Source organism: Clinocottus analis, unplaced genomic scaffold, assembly GCF_023055335.1.
Source record: "Clinocottus analis isolate CAN_PGR_092001 unplaced genomic scaffold, fCliAna1.0.p SCAF_14, whole genome shotgun sequence".
NCBI lineage: Eukaryota > Metazoa > Chordata > Actinopteri > Perciformes > Cottidae > Clinocottus > Clinocottus analis.
Genome location: NW_027175865.1, coordinates 17,039,460 through 17,056,358, shown reverse-complemented (window position 1 = coordinate 17,056,358; position 16,899 = coordinate 17,039,460). Strand labels below are relative to the sequence as shown.

General features: G+C 39.2%; 1 long non-coding RNA gene across 1 annotated transcript; it reads left to right on the top strand.

Moving 5' to 3' along the window:
- The first annotated feature begins 2,221 nt into the window (after window positions 1–2,221).
- On the top strand, window positions 2,222–3,679 carry LOC137785164 (uncharacterized). Its single transcript, XR_011077462.1, has 3 exons — window positions 2,222–2,314; window positions 3,107–3,212; window positions 3,360–3,679. It is a non-coding gene; the product is annotated as an uncharacterized lncRNA (long non-coding RNA).
- Window positions 3,680–16,899: the final 13,220 nt, after the last annotated feature.

Genomic DNA, 16,899 nt, shown 5'->3' with positions numbered 1-16,899 from the left:
TCCATCTTCTTCTTTGAGTTTGATATGCTAACCTCACATAAATGGACGATTTAGTTGTAAAGATTTAGGTCCTTTAAATGTCACCCTTTATGCCAATAATTAAGCAATTACTGCTTGATTTAAAACGTGCATTTCCCAAACGTGCTTCATCATTAATCCCATTCGATTTTTATTAAAGTATCATAACTTACAGTTGTTTGAAAAAATGCTTTTGTTTGCCTTTTCTTACGTACATTTTTGCACATAAATAAAGACATTTTTGTGGTCAGGCATTTTTACTTTTCAGGAAAAAGTATTTTCTGTCCTGTAAAAAAAACGAGCAGAAAGTTAACATGTTTTTTCTTCCAGGATGAACAACACACTGCTGTTTGTGCTCACTCTCTCAGGTCAGATACATGATTGTGTGAGAATGTTTGCGTAAAGGAGTGATGTATATTTACAGTAGTGATCATTACATACATTCAACAATGATTGTATTCGTTGCATGCCAAAAACTGCTGCATTTTGCAGAATTTAATGACATGGTCTGCCTAAGACATTATGATTATACACATTTCACAATGGCTGTATTTGTTGCATGGTAGTTTTATTACAGTAGAATGTAAATATAAAACAGTCCTTTGTCCATCAGGGCTGACTGCTCTGTCTACCAGCGTCATCAGAGAGTACCACTATGTAAAGATGCTGAAGACCTGGACCGAAGCTCAGAGTTACTGCAGAGAGAAGTTCACTGACCTTGCCACCGTAGAAAATCAAAGCGACAACGACAAGCTGCTGAGTGTATTGCAGGGCCTTGGAAACTACGCATGGATAGGGCTTCATGATAACATGACAGGGTGGAAGTGGGCACTGGGAAACGCAGACTTCACTAATGAGTACAGTAACTGGAAAACTGGTCAACCTAACCGTAAGGACTACAACAAGACCTGCGTTCATATGACAAAATCTGGGCTCTGGGTTGACAAACCGTGTTCGATAACACATCCTGCAGTCTGCTATTATGGTAAGAAAGATGATTACTGGGTTCAGTTGCAAGTTGCCTTATAACTGTTTCAACACTAAGAAAATGCAATATTCATAGGAGACTCAAGCAAGGAGAAAAGTTAGATTAAAAGCTTGTATTTAGTTGAACATATTGGACATAAACTCAGTTTCCATCTCATCAGTTAAATAAGATGAATATGACCAAAGTGTTAACAACATTACAACTATATCATCAACACTCAACTAAACCACATCATAAACACTAAACATAGTATGTTGCAATAACAATCAATAACTAATAAATACAAATATCTATCATGGAGCATTTTCATCTTAGCATGACATTTAAATACATTACTTTAAATGTTCTTTAATATTATTAAAATGAACTTCATAACTTTGCTCTGTCTTCACTGCCTCTCTCATTCTCTGTCAATCCTCACTTGTTTCTCGTCAGATTTTATTGAAAATTATTTAGTCAAGTTAAATACAGCGTCTTTATTTAATCGTTGAATTGAGTTTGGGAGTTTTATTATTAAAATATGTCGAACACAATACAAAACCATCAATAAATGTGTATTTTACAATAATACACACATTTTCTTTTATCTTTATTTCATATTTGGTTTGGGGTTTTGGATTTGAATTATAGAAATGTCTTTAGCGCAATACAAACATCAGCAACATAATTTTGCATAATGTTTTACATAATATGTGTAATTATATATACAAAAATATTGTGTCATTACACAAAATTGTATTAGGTGTTTTAGGTATTAAACTGAGCCTTTGGACTCAGAACAGGTGACTCAACTGTCAATGTATCTTTCTTTACCTGGATGGCAAAATGCCAACCCACAGTTTAACATATTATCCTGACTGTCTTCTCTCTTTTCTTTCAGAAAATGGTCCTTCCACCTATATTTTAGTAGAAACCCCAATGACTTGGCACGAGGCCCAGACATACTGTAGGTCCAATTACACGGACCTCGCCAGTGCGAGGATCCTGTCTGAGAATGAAATCTTTCCACTGGTGACAGAGTACGCCTGGATTGGTCTCCACAGAAAGACCTGGGCTTACTGGTCCGATCAGACCCCCGACACCTACACTAACTGGCACGAGACCCAACCCAACACAAAGGGGGAGACGGTACAATCCTGTGCCGCGGTCAACACAACCACAGGAATGTGGTGGGATGTCGACTGTAACACAAAGAACTATTTCATCTGTCAAAAGGTTTATTCCCGCCAGCAACAAACATTCAAGTTAAAGTTCCGGTCTAAGGCCAACCTGAAAGATCCCGCCATTCAGCAGCAGCTTTTGGAACAGGTACAGTAAGCAAGACTCTTCAACCAGTTACGTGGAGTTTCAACTTCCCCAGAGATGCAAAAGTTAGCTTAACTCCCCTAAAGGAGCATCCAGGACTGGCTGCTACACAGTGGATGTGCTCTTCCTGAACATGGTGTTTTCTAAAGTAACCTGTAACCTCACAAAATAACGTATAAGCTGATAGTATTCTCCTTGGTTCCAAAATGGTAAGCTTGGATACTAACAGGGCTCTCAAGTTTTTAAGACAGGCAAGCGTGACATATATCCCTCGGGAGCGCCGTTAATGGGGGGACCCAGCTCCAGTCTCGCCTGTCATTACGTTTTACCAAGATATAACAGACACAAAGATACATTTTTCTGATTGGCTATCCGTGTAGCCCATTTCTTTTTTTTTATTGGCTGATGAGTGGCAGCTCACGGCAGAACTCCAAGGGATTCGGGGGAGTTGTGCTTGATTCCTCCGTGGTGTAGGCAGCGCGACCAGGTCATGTTTGAGCATTGTGGCACATTAAATAGCCTTCTTTTTACAGCGTGAGAAACACGATGTGTGGTGGGAGGGCGTGACTTAAGACTGAAATGCGTAACAGTCACGCTCAATGCCTGACACTTGAGAACCCTGTACTAATGTTAGTTATGTTACCATGTTAAGATTTTCATTGTTTTTTTGAAAATGTAAATAAAAAAGACGCTTTTTCCCGCACACTCTCTGCTGTTTCCAATAGATCACAGCAATCAACTAAAGAAAAAAAAAAACATCAGTTTAACGTAGTTTTAATTTGTATGTCTCCACAGCTGCATGCTAAACTGGAGAAACAAGGGTTATCCGACTTTAAACTCCGCTGGACTCAGACGGATGGGGAGACTTTTCACAAGGAACAAAAGAGGACGAAAGAAAAAGGTACCTTTTGTCTTTTTCTAAATAGGGGAGATCCATTTTTGTTGGTTGGTTACTTTAACTGCATATCTAAAGCATTAGTTGGAATTCCCCCATAATATCTATGTCTTGAAACTACATGCATGACTTCCATTTTCTGTCTTTTTCTAGGGCCGTGCGGCTGAGTGGTCAATGTGCGTAACTGCAACGACAACTTTCAATTTGATTTTCATTTCTTATTTTCAACCCAATTAGTGGTAAAATGTGTGTTGGGTGTTGATGTGTTTGGTTACATGCTGTGTATCTACAGTACATCATGTATAACGTGTCTGAGTTGCATCACTTGCAGTCCATTATTATTCAATTTTATTTTGGGAAAAGTTCATTTCACAAGATTTAGTTTTTCAGGTTTTCTGTTTTGTGAATTTAGGGCAGTGAGTTTTGAATAGAGTTTAAATATATAAACACGTTTTTTTGTTGATGTAATGTTTTATGAGTCCTTTGAAATGTATAAACCTTTAATGCTTGATGTATTGCAGTTTGTTATGGATTTGAAATATATGATTTCGTTAATGAGCATTATCACAGACATCAACGTCTTTCAATTAATTTCTTAAAATGTATTGTGTTTTACCTCTTTCTTTTGCAAAAGGCTTTAATAAATATGATACATTAAAAAATATATATCTCACTTTTTGGTTGGTTTTAGCTACTGGCTCCACCCAAGATTTTACAAAATGGGACTAGCATCAAACTGAGTTTCTGCAGACACAATTTTCATCTATCAAAAAGCATCAAATAATGTTTGCAGAGCCGAATTAGGATGACACCTTCTAGCGTTTGAAGATCCTTTCTGATATTGTAAAAAAAATATCTGCATGCTCAACAAATCTGGCTGTTTGTAATTAGTGGAGAACTCACAAAGTAGAGAGGGAGCAGGTGGGCACTCCCTAGAGATCACCTGACAATCAAACTGTGTAAAATACTGTAATTTGTCTCTGGGGAGCTTTCTGTGAATAACAATCCTTCTGCTATGTATTAAAAACAAACCAGAAGCTTAAAACATATCACTTTCTAGAAAGAATAACCAGAGCTTGATTGAGCGTTATTAGTCACATTAACTTAAACTGCACGAGGAAACGTATGCAGTACCCCAGTTAGTAACGGGGTGATGGGAAAATATGATATCAAGGTGTAGCATGTGAAAATGGCTGTCTACTGACTTCTTTGGCAAAGTTAATTTCCGATCTACACATTATTACATCAACAATTTGCCAATGATCATGTGTGTTGAGGCAATATATTTAATGAAGTCCTAATCGGCGACAACAGGAATGATTGCAAGAGACAATAGCAAATATGCATGACAATTGAATACTGACATTAAACATACATTAAGGAGAGGGTTGGAGAGCAGCTTATATCTAATGGTGATGGAGCTGGTGTCAACTAGAATCCATTACTAGTCCCATTAAAGGTCTTGTTTTGAATGCTTTACTGGAGGAGGGAGTAAACACATTAGTAGTTTCAACAGTTACTGCTCGTGAAAAGAGGAAAGGAACTAAGTTATGCTGTGAACCAAACTTTTCTCCCTCCACAATATGGGAGTAGTCTATTGTGGAAAGGGCTCTGGGGTTTTATACTGGCTTTCAAACACTCTTAAAAACACATGGCTTCAACAATCAGTAAAGAAGAGGCCTGGTCAATAACACAATCATTGCTAAAGTAAAAGAACATACACACAGAAACCTATTTTTGTCCCTTAGGAGGACATTGCAGTCACTCGAGACTTTCACTATCTTTAACCAAAACTGTTTTTTGGTCCCCAAATGGAAGGCAAATCTGTGAATGTAGTTTTGTTTCTGCAACATAATCAGAGTATGCTCGCACGCATACACTTGTACTTGTGCATCTACACTTGTGAGGACCATCTACACTTGTGAGGACCGTGTCATACGGCCCCAGCCTGGAAATCAAAGGGTTAATAATCTTAAAGAGTAAATAAACAACTAAATAAATTATTGTTGAGTTTTATGTAATGTCATTTTAATATATTATGTATTGATCATGATCCCCGTCATCCTTTAGTGTTTATAGCAACAGTACTTCTTGGCCTTTTTTCCAGAGAAAATTAAGGAAGGTTAACCAAGACAACAAAAAAACTTGATGCCTCTGAATTACAAGGCATTGTGGGCATGAGCATGGCAAAAATGTGTCTCGAGTCCGAGTGTATGGAACAGGAAAACAGAGCAACACTAGCATTCATTTCATTTAAATCACTCTACGTTTAGCCTTTTTTTTGTCAAGCGGCTTGCTGGATGTCCGACAGTCTTCCCCAGCTTGTTGCTCACTTTGCTGAGAATCCCCAAAAGCTCTTTTAACTTGAGGGGAGTTGTTGTTGTAATGCTTTTTGCAAAGCATACTTTTCTAAGATACAACGTAACGCTGACTCTGACTTAATCTACAAAAAAGTCCTCACCAGGTACACAAGGACCCACAATTGTGTTTTCATGCCTTTTGGGGACATTGACTTAAATTAATTTCCTGGCGACTTACTTTGAAACTAGCCATAACCTCTACCAGCTTGACCCTAACCTTAACCTAAAGCTAAACCTAATCCAGAACCAAGTCTTCACTATACAAATTTAATGAGTTACAATGTGTTCCCATATTGTCCCCCCAAAACTGCTGGTCCCCACAATGTCACTGTTATCAGATCACTGTTATCAGAACCTAAAAAGACTGGTAAACATACATCTGCACCTGCATCGGCACGCACAAACTCACACCCACCCACGCTCGCTCGATCGCACGCGCACGCACACACACACACACACACACACACACACACACACACACACACACACACACACACACACAGTTAGCAGAGGCTTCACCCATGTCATTTGCCTTCTGTGTTTCCGGTTCATCCTCCTATTGAACGTACAGCCGACAAGGGTGCAGGACACACAGTGTGATTTAGGAGCAGTGTAAACTAGAAAACCGAGGCCCGGCAGCTCTGCTTTATCAGCGGTGCTCCATCTTGCCCGCGGGGGACACGAGAACTCATTTAGAGTGCAGCCAAAGATGGTCTCGCGCCAGCCAATAGCGCGGTTGAATTACAATCGCACTGCTTCCCTTTTATTTCTCTCCGTTAGTCGGCCTGTGTTTGCGCCTCGAGGCAGGTGGAGACGAGCACTGGGAGTTTTGGATGCTCCGTGACTGTGGTGGCACCTACAAACACTTGCAGTTGTGCATTATTATTACAAAACACACACACACACAGACACACACAGTGCTGGTAATGAGTAACATAAACTGTCACCAAGAGTTTTCAGGAGTTTAACACAAGAAATTATAATTACGATGGAATCCAATTTGAAGACAATGAGATTATTGGGGGTTTGTGTGGATGTGTGTGTGTGTGTGTATGTATGTGTGATGGCTCATAATGTGCGCCAGATGGCTCTGGGGTCACCATAGAGACTGACGACATAATCAGCATGTGGTGGGTGTTTTTTAATTTCCAGGGGATTTGAGGAGGAGTGAATGAGGTCTGTTAGGATGTCAGATCCAAAATTACAGTGGATTGCCTCTCCTTCTCTTCCCTGCCATGCTGGCTCACCTGGACTGATGGGGGCGAGCCTGGCCAGGTCAGGTCTCTCAGCTCCCACATAGTTCTTTTGGTTGTTTTTTTTTGCATTGTCTTTTCTTTTCGCATGCTACACCTTCACACCATATTTTTCAGTCACCCCGATACTTACTGACGTATTGATGCGTTTCCTCGTGCAACGGTTCAAAAGATCTCAGGAAATGTAAAATTTTCTTTTTTTTAAGTGTGTTTCCCGACAAGACGTTTGCCCAGCAACATGTGTCAATGTAAAGGTGTGTTACATACATACAGTCTTTTCAAAATAAACTTCCGCCTTCACAGAAAAAGGTTCCAGCAACAAAGCTACTGGGTTAGGTTTAGATATTTCTTTACAATATCAGAAAGGACATTCAAACGCAAGGTGTCATCCTAATTTGGCTCTGCAAACATTATTTGATGCTTTTTGATGGATAAAAAATTCTGTCTGCAGAAACTCAGTTTGATGCTTGTCCCATTTTGTAAAATTGTGGGTGGAGCCAATAGCTAAAACCAACCAGAAAGTGAGATTTTTAAAAATGTTTTTAATGTTCCATATTTATTAAAGCCCGTCGCAAAAGAAAAAGGTCAAAACAATACATTTTAAGATGATAATGCTCATTAACATAATCATATATTTCAAAGTAATAACAAACTGCAATACATCAAGCATTAAAAGTTTATACACTTCAAAGGAATCATAAAACATTACATGAACAAACATGTGTTTATATATTTCAAATTAATGTCAAAACTCACTGCCCTAAATTCACAAAACAGAAAACTTGAAAAACTTGTTAAATGAACTTTTTCCGTAATTAAATGGAATAATAATGGACTGCAAGTGATGCAACTCAGAAACATTATACATGATGTACTGTAGATACACAGCATGTAACCAAACACATCAACACCCAACACATATTTTACCACTAATTGGGTAGAAAATAAGAAGTGAAAATCAAATTGAAAGTTGTCGTTGCAGTTACGCACATTGACCACTCAGCCGCACGGCCCTAGAAAAAGACAGAAAATGGAAGTCATGCTTTTTAAAGCATAATGCTTTAGATATGCAGTTAAAGTAACCAACCAACAAAAATGGATCTCCCCTATTTAGAAAAAGACAAAATGTACCTTTTTCTTTCGTCCTCCTTTGTTCCTTGTGAAAAGTCTCCCCATCCGTCTGAGTCCAGCGGAGTTTAAAGTCGGATAACCCTTGTTTCTCCAGTTTAGCATGCAGCTGTGGAGACATACAAATGAAAACTACGTTAAACTGATGTTTTTCTTTTGTTGAATGCTGTGATTTATTGAAAAACAGCAGACAATGGCCGTGTCTACTACCAAACACTTTCAGTGCTTAGTGCACCACACTGACTAAACCAGCAGAATACACTGCACTGAAAGTACCCGGATGGCGCACTGCAAACCGTCAAAAAATGCAGTGTAAAACGATGGACACTACTCGCACTAAACGGGCGCCATCTTGGCTACGTAGCGGAAGAGGAGGAGCCCTTTCTGCCAGCTTTTATTCATTTATTTATGTCCTCTTGCCGCGATTGTGGAAGTGTCGCAATTTCCGCATGGGGTGGAGAAAGGGGAACACAAGGACAAAAATACGGTAAGAAGTGCGTTCATTTTGTCAGTTTTAGTTTCGCGGTTATCGCAAACAGATTTGCGTGCGTCACTTCCGCCAATTGGTTGACGTAAGTGTTCCATTTGATACAGCGCTTATCAGCGACACTACAAATGTTAGTGCTCTGTATTAGAGTGCACTGTATTGCAGTGTACTTCGTAAAGTGTTTGGTAGTAGACACGACCAATGTGTTGTTGTTTTTAACATTTACCAAAACCAAAGAGCAAAGTGCAAACCTATTAGGAATTATTTTAGCAGTGTTTTTATTTGCTCTGAAGAAAGCAAATAAAGATGTTAATGTTTTCATCTTTTGTGTTATTTTGTGAGGTTACAGGTTACTTTAGAAAACACTATGTTCAGGAAGAGCACATCCATTGTGTCGCAGCCAGTCCTGGATGCTCCTTTAGGAGAGTTAAGCTAACTTTTGCATCTCTGGGGAAGTTGAAACTCCATGTAACTGGTTGAAGAGTCTTGCTTACTGTACCTGTTCCAAAAGCTGCTGCTGAATGGCGGGATCTTTCAGGTTGGCCTTAGACCGGAACTTTAACTTGAATGTTTGTTGCTGGCGGGAATAAACCTTTTGACAGATGAAATAGTTCTTTGTGTTACAGTCGACATCCCACCACATTCCTGTGGTTGTGTTGACCGCGGCACAGGATTGTACCGTCTCCCCATTTTTCTTGGGTTGGGTCTCGTGCCAGTTAGTGTAGGTGTCGGGGGTCTGATCAGACCAGTAAGCCCAGGTCTTTCTGTGGAGACCAATCCAGGTGTACTTTGTCACCAGTGGAAAGATTTCATTATTCTCAGACAGGCTCCTCGCACTGGCGAGGTCCGTGTAATTGGACCTACAGTATGTCTGGGCCTCGTGCCAAGTCATTGGGGTTTCTACTAAAATATAGGTGGAAGGACCATTTTCTGAAAGAAAAGAGAGAAGACAGTCAGGATAATATGTTAAACTGTGGGTTGGCATTTTGCCATCCAGGTAAAGAAAGATACATTGACAGTTGAGTCACCTGTTCTGAGTCCAAAGGCTCAGTTTAATACCCAAAACACCTAATACAATTTTGTGTAATGACACAATATTATTGTTTATATAATTACACATATTATGTAAAACATTATGCAAAATTATGTTGCTGATGTTTGTATTGCGCTAAAGACATTTCTATAATTCAAATCCAAAACCCCAAACCAAATATGAAATAAAGATGAAAGAAAATGTGTGTATTATTGTAAAATACACAATTATTGATGGTTTTGTATTGTGTTCGACATATTTTAATAATAAAACTCCCAAACTCAATTCAACGATTAAATAAAGACGCTGTATTTAACTTGACTAAATAATTTTCAATAAAATCTGACGAGAAACAAGTGAGGATTGACAGAGAATGAGAGAGGCAGTGAAGACAGAGCAAAGTTATGAAGTTCATTTTAATAATATTAAAGAACATTTAAAGTAATGTACTTAAATGTCATGCTAAGATGAAAATGCTCCATCATAGATATTTGTATTTATTAGTTATTGATTGTTATTACAACATAGCATGTTGAGTGTTGATGAAGTGGTTTAGTTGAGTGTTGATGATATAGTTGTAATGTTGTTAACACTTCGGTTCAGTGGTTTGATCCCCGGCTCCGCTAGTCCACGTCGTTGTGTCCTTGAGCAAGACACTTAACCCCTAATTGCTCCCCGTTGCTGTGTCTACGGTCTATTGAGCAACAATGTAAGTCGCTTTGGATAAAAGCGTCAGCTAAATGACATGTAATGTAAAATTCATCTTATTTATCTAATCAGTTGGAAACTGAGTTTAAAACCAATATGTTCAACTAAATACAAGCTTTAAATCTGACTTTTCTCCTTGCTTGAGTCTCTTATAAATATTGTATTTTATTAGTGTTGAAACAGTTATGAGGCAACTTGCAACTGAACCCAGTAATCATCTTTCTTACCATAATAGCAGACTGCAGGATGTGTTATCGAACACGGTCTGTCAGCCCAATGCCCATTTGGTGTTATATGAACGCAGGTCTCGTTGTAGTTGTTACGGTTAGGTTGACCAGTTTTCCAGTTACTGTACTCATTAGTGAAGTCTGCGTTTCCCAGTGCCCACTTCCACCCTGTCATGTTATCATGAAGCCCTATCCATGCGTAGTTTCCAAGGCCCTGCAATACACTCAGCAGCTTGTCGTTGTCGCTTTGATTTTCTACGGTGGCAAGGTCAGTGAACTTCTCTCTGCAGTAACTCTGAGCTTCGGTCCAGGTCTTCAGCATCTTTACATAGTGGTACTCTCTGATGACGCTGGTAGACAGAGCAGTCAGCCCTGATGGACAAAGGACTGTTTTATATTTACATTCTACTGTAATAAAACTACCATGCAACAAATACAGCCATTGTGAAATGTGTATAATCATAATGTCTTATGCAGACCATGTCATTAAATTCTGCAAAATGCAACAGTTTGGCATGCAACGAATACAATCATTGTTGAATGTATGTAATGATCACTACTGTAAATATACATCACTCCTTTACGCAAACATTCTCACACAATCATGTATCTGACCTGAGAGAGTGAGCACAAACAGCAGTGTGTTGTTCATCCTGGAAAAAAACATGTTAACTTTCTGCTAGATTTTTTTACAGGACAGAAAATACTTTTTCCAGAAAAGTAAAAATGCCTGACCACAAAAATATTTTTGTTTATGGGCAAAAATGTACATAAACAAAGGCAAACAAACACATTTTTTCAAACAACTGTAAGTCATGATACTTTAATAAAAATCAAATGGGATTAATGATGAAGCACGTTTGGGAAATGCACGTTTTAAATCAAGCAGTAATTGCTTAATTATTGGCATAAAGGGTGACATTTGAAGGACCTAAATCTTTACAACTAAATCGTCCATTTATATGACATATCTAATAATTGTATAGTGAGGTTAGCATATCAAACTCAAAGAAGAAGATGGAAAACATTATAGAAGGATCATTCAGCTTACCTGAGAAAGTTCCAGCTCTTGTTTCTCCACTTTGTTTCAGCACATCTCAAACCTTTAGTGAGTATTCACGTACGTTTAGTCCCTTTCTCGTCTCCGTCTCAAAGGTAATTATGCAAAGTGATGTTATTGATATGATCTTGACTCTTGACGACAAGACGCAACAACATACAAATCAAGGTGGTGAAATGGAGCGTGTGACCTGAAACCCGGTCATGAAGAACTTAACGACCCAAAGACATGAGAGCAACGAGTGTTAGTATAAAGAGTGTTTCTCAGACGGGATACGGGATATAATATATATATATATAAAACATGAATTCAAAAATGTCTATCAAACCAGCACCTGCATATCTTGATGAGTTGGAGGGGAGGGGCTGGAGCGTATCCCAGCATGCACTGGTGGAGGAAGACAGACTTACCCATAGAAGTCACTGTAGAGCTTTTTGTGGATGGAGGAGTTCATACGATCACTTTGCTCATTGATATAAACCTTCATTCAAACATTTGTATGAACTTTACAAGTGAACACTTTTCATGTAAAACTGTATTTAAGTAAAAGTAACAATGAAGAGTAAAATGCCCTAAAAAATTGAGGATCAAAATATTTGATTTTCTGTCTATTTGTTCTTGTGGTAAGACTCGCTTATGATCATTTTCCTTAAAATACCATTATTATAAGTGTCGGGTATAGTTTAACATTTCCTATCCGGTAACCTTGACTGGGACACGTATTTGTTTGCGATCAGTGCTTTAGGAAATACTAAAGTATTTATGTAAAAACCAGACTCTTCATTTGACTGGTGAGACATGAGCAGAGCTTGAACTCACATTTCCATGCACTATGAGGTGGTGAAATGAAGCGTACAACCTTCTGCTCCAGGGTCATTCACGACATTAAAAAAGACATTTTATACACACTCATCTGTTACATTTTGTGGTTGAATAAGAAATCTGATCAGAAGAAGTTTGACTGGAAACATAAATGTTGTGCTGCTCACACTCAGTATTTGTTACCTTGAGAATATAATCACATCTTCATAATCCAGATGTTAAATGGACCTTTTTCTTTACCCTTCTGCATGCATATCTTATCACCTGTAGATCATTATCTTAATTTTAATTACCTGTAGATCATTCATTGTAGTTTTTCAAGTGAAAAAAATAAAGCTATTTATTCATAGACTAACACTGTAACATACATTGGGAACTGTGGGCAGTTTAGTTTCTAACTCAAAGTTCTATTAGCAAAAAGTAAACTTATTTCCAACAAAGAGAAACAAAACACAAGTATCTTATATTACATAACATGTAAACCTTCTCTGCTCCTCTCTTTTGTTCTCCCTCACACCAACACAAACCAATTTTAAATATGTTTATATATATTTATATATATAATATTTATATATTATATATATAATATTGTATATACATTTTTTATATATATTATATATATATAATGTTTATATAATATATATATATATGTATATGTGTATATATATACATATGTATATGTATATGTGTATATATATATATATATATATATATATATATATATACATATATATATATATATATATATATATATATATATATAATCTCATGTAGCTCCAGTGGTACTAGTACCCCTATTTGAGAACCACTGTTACAGAGAGTAGGCCTTGATTAGAGGTATAATTACATCAAAGTAAGTAGCATCAAAGAAAGTAATTTGGGATATTGAAAATGAAAATGAACACTGATTAGGCCTTCAATACGCCATCTACGTTTTTGTCACCGCTCTCTTCCTGCTAGACGTATTCAGGAGCCGCCGCGGGTTCAAATCCCTGCACTGCAATTAAGCCTCGTTTCACACGATCACGTACGATTAAAGTTTGGGAGATGTCCCTCCTCTCAGCCTGCAGCACCTCAAAAGCCAGTCTGTCATCATTTCGTGAAAGTCAAGCTGTGACCTCCTTTTGACTCGCCGGCTGTTCACGGAGAACTGAGACCCTCTGAATCTGAGCCTGAGAGCAGGTTTATTCCTCAAAGGAGAGAGCTTGTAAATGGATGTTTCACTTTCATCATGACTTTTCTCAGCAGTATTTTAATTTGTAGTGATGGTATTAAGGGTCTACACGTGCATACCAGTCATAGCACGTGTATGCCCTTGTGATTTAAAGTGTGAGTAATGACTTTTCTTTTCTTCAGTTTAATTCCACTGCGTGACCAAATATTTTGAGGAATTTATTCAAAGTCATGAGTTTTCCTGCGACTCGGCCTTGCTGGTATAAATTCACTTTTATCTAATTTTCCAGTGAAATCTGCACTGAACGAAGGAAGTGGGGCGGTATATGAACCGGGTGACTGATGAGGGAAGTGACAACAGGTGAGCTGTGAATGAGAAAGTCTGGGGGGAAAAGTCTGAGGGCACCTGGTGGACAGGTGGGGAACTGCAACTAAACGGATGGAGTTGAAGGAGGGACAAGCTGTTGCAACTTGTACAAAACTACTGAGTATTTCTGGATTGTATTATCTATTGGTACTCTACTCAAGTAAAGGATCTGAGTACATCTGCCTGCGCTGGAGAAAGAAAGAAGAAAAGTCACAAATGGAGGGATATACATATCATAAATAAATGTGTGATTTTTGAACATTTGAATACATCAAGTACATTTCAATGTTTTCCTATTTTTTTGATGGTGTTACTTTTTATCCATCAGGGAAGGAAAAAAACCAAAACATCCAGTATATGTGTGCCATCCAGGCCATCAGTGCTTATCATACCTCGCCCCCTGCTGGCCACAATACTGAACTACAGTGATGAAACAATGAGTCTTTCTCTTCCCTCTGCCACTCAAATAGTTTGGAGATGCAGAAAAAGAGAGAGAATATGGGAGAGGAAGGAGACTTGGGACAGCAGTGGTTTTAATGACTACACACACACACACACACACACACTCTGCCCCCCCCCCCCTCCCCCTCCCCTCTCCCTCACTGCTCACAAAGCCATTGTTGTGAATAAGTAATGCGTCCAGCTGGAGTCCCAGAGCGCCACCTTTTTGATGCTTTTGCTGCCAAATATAGAAGCTGTGTGCAGAGGAGCAGAAAGAAGAGGATGATTACATAACCACCTCAACCCCTGGACTATCCTCCATACAGTGTGTGTGCAGCGCAGTGTGAAGTGTCACACTGTCCGTCGTCTGTTTCGATCTTAGATGAAACATTTAAAATATTGTTGTTTTTCCCTGTGCGGGTTCGGCTTTGTTGCCTTGCTTGGCGGGTGGAGGTGGAGATGCCTCAATTTGTATTCCTCCTCTCTCATCAATCACCGTAACACACATGTTTTCAGATATATGACTGTGACTATACATTGCGAAGTCAATCAATCATTAAATCAATAGTCATAGTGAGGAGGATAGATGCAAAATCTCTTTGACAAACTGTTATTTAAATGTCAAATGAGGACAAAAGTCGTATTACTTTCTTCTATATGTTTGATTTAATTTCATGATTTGCGATTTTGTGACACAACACGTATCCTTGGTTCTATTTCACCACTGGTGATATGTTTACTACACACCCATAGCAAGCATATCCCTGCTTCTATTGATCCCTGATGAAGTAGAAATCAATACTCTGCTCCCCATTTTCCGGTCTTTGGGTCTTCTCGGCTTTTGTTGGTCGTTCATTTCCCTGATGGAGCACAACACACACACGTCTGACTCAAGAGTCCGTTGTTTACATCCGGAGAGCGGCCGAGAGCGGACGTCTCGTCCTGTTAATCAGTGATTTCACTCTTTTTTTGCTTCTTCTTCATCCGCAACTTCCTTTTCTTTTTCCACACCAGCGCCGAACAACGCAAACGACAACACATGTTGCCAATTTGACTTGTAAAGCAGAATGTAAACCCATAGGATGGAGGATGGATGGATTGGCAATAACACACAACCCCCGGGTGATATTACTGTAATGGTTTGTACTCCTGAGCACAAAAGAAATCACACTAACTGCCCCTTAATATGATGTATTCGTCGTTCATATCAATACACACTTTCCCCAGTGGCTGCAGTGTTACTGCAGTGCTAATGAAGGGACCGCTCAGTGAACACAGCAGGATCATTAAACTGTGCGTGGAGGAAAGAAAGGTGTGGATATGATGATATGATGATGTGGTGATGATCTTGTGTGGATGTTTCTTGATAAGAAGACTCAGTGGTGAAAGATATTAAAGTAAACTGAGGTGTTTTGCTCCACTCGGTGCAGCAGAGACGGTAAAATGTGTCCCCGTTCCCTTCCAACGAGAGCACACTGGCACGGATGTTAAGGTGTGTGTGTGTGTGTGTGTGTAGTAATTCAGTGACGCCTCATAGATTAGGAAACAGGCCTGTGTCGGGAGCACATTAGAAAATCAGGTTCTCCTTTACGCAGCATTGTGTTTCATTGTGGGCTGCAGTGCCGGTGCCCAAGTCAAGGAGAGAAAGAAGAGAAATGACAGATGCAGGATTCATGTGTGACAGAGGTGGTGACGCAACACGCACAGACACACACTGAAGTGTGTGTCTGTCAGCTCCGGTACGCCGCAGGTATCCATCAAAGCTTTTCCTCCCTTTGTCTCTCCCCTCATCTCACAAACGCCTCTTCCTCTCTATCTCTTCCCGGCCCTCTCGCCAAAAAAAATGATGTCCCAATACACACAAAACTGCATCATCACGTTTCAAGGGAAATATATATTTTGACGTAGATTATGTTCGCATTTGATGTATCGCAGCTAAGTTTAAAATGAGGAGGAGGTGATGGTGGTGGGGTAGAAAATACAGGACTTTCACCCAGGAGAATGCTACTTTTGCTGCATTTTTGTTTTCTTTCAATTTAGAAGTAATTTTAAGCCAAGCCGTGATGTTTTTTGACGAAACCTAACAAATTTCATTCTTTTCTTTGCTTGTTTTTGTTTCAATACACAATGTAAATATTAATCAGGGGAGAAAATATTTCCCTAGATACGTCGTGGCATTTAGTTGCAGGGGAACATAGTTTTATAGGAGAGTTGTGTTTGGCTTGGGTTTAGGACTATTTTCCCCATAGATTTCTACACAATAAGCAGAGGAGTCGCCCCCTCCTGGCTGTTAGAAAGATTGCACGTTATTAAAGGTGCTTCCACATTGGCTTCATCTCCTCTCCCTGTCGCCGGCGCACAACGCTCCAAATCCAAAGGAATCCGAAGCTCGACAGCCCTGCGACGCAAGCTGACTTTAATACGGGCTTAACTGAGGATTGGAGTGTTGAAGAATTGACGAGACGGCGAGATGAGTGAGCTAAAAAGGGATTCCAGCGCCGAGGGCGGGCCTCGGGGGGTTCCCTCTGCAAAATTAGATTTTAACGGAGTTTAATTTCACCATAATTGATTCAGGAGAATTTGTCCCAGTAGAGCAGGAATCAGGAAGGTTGATTTAATAATAGGCATCGCCAT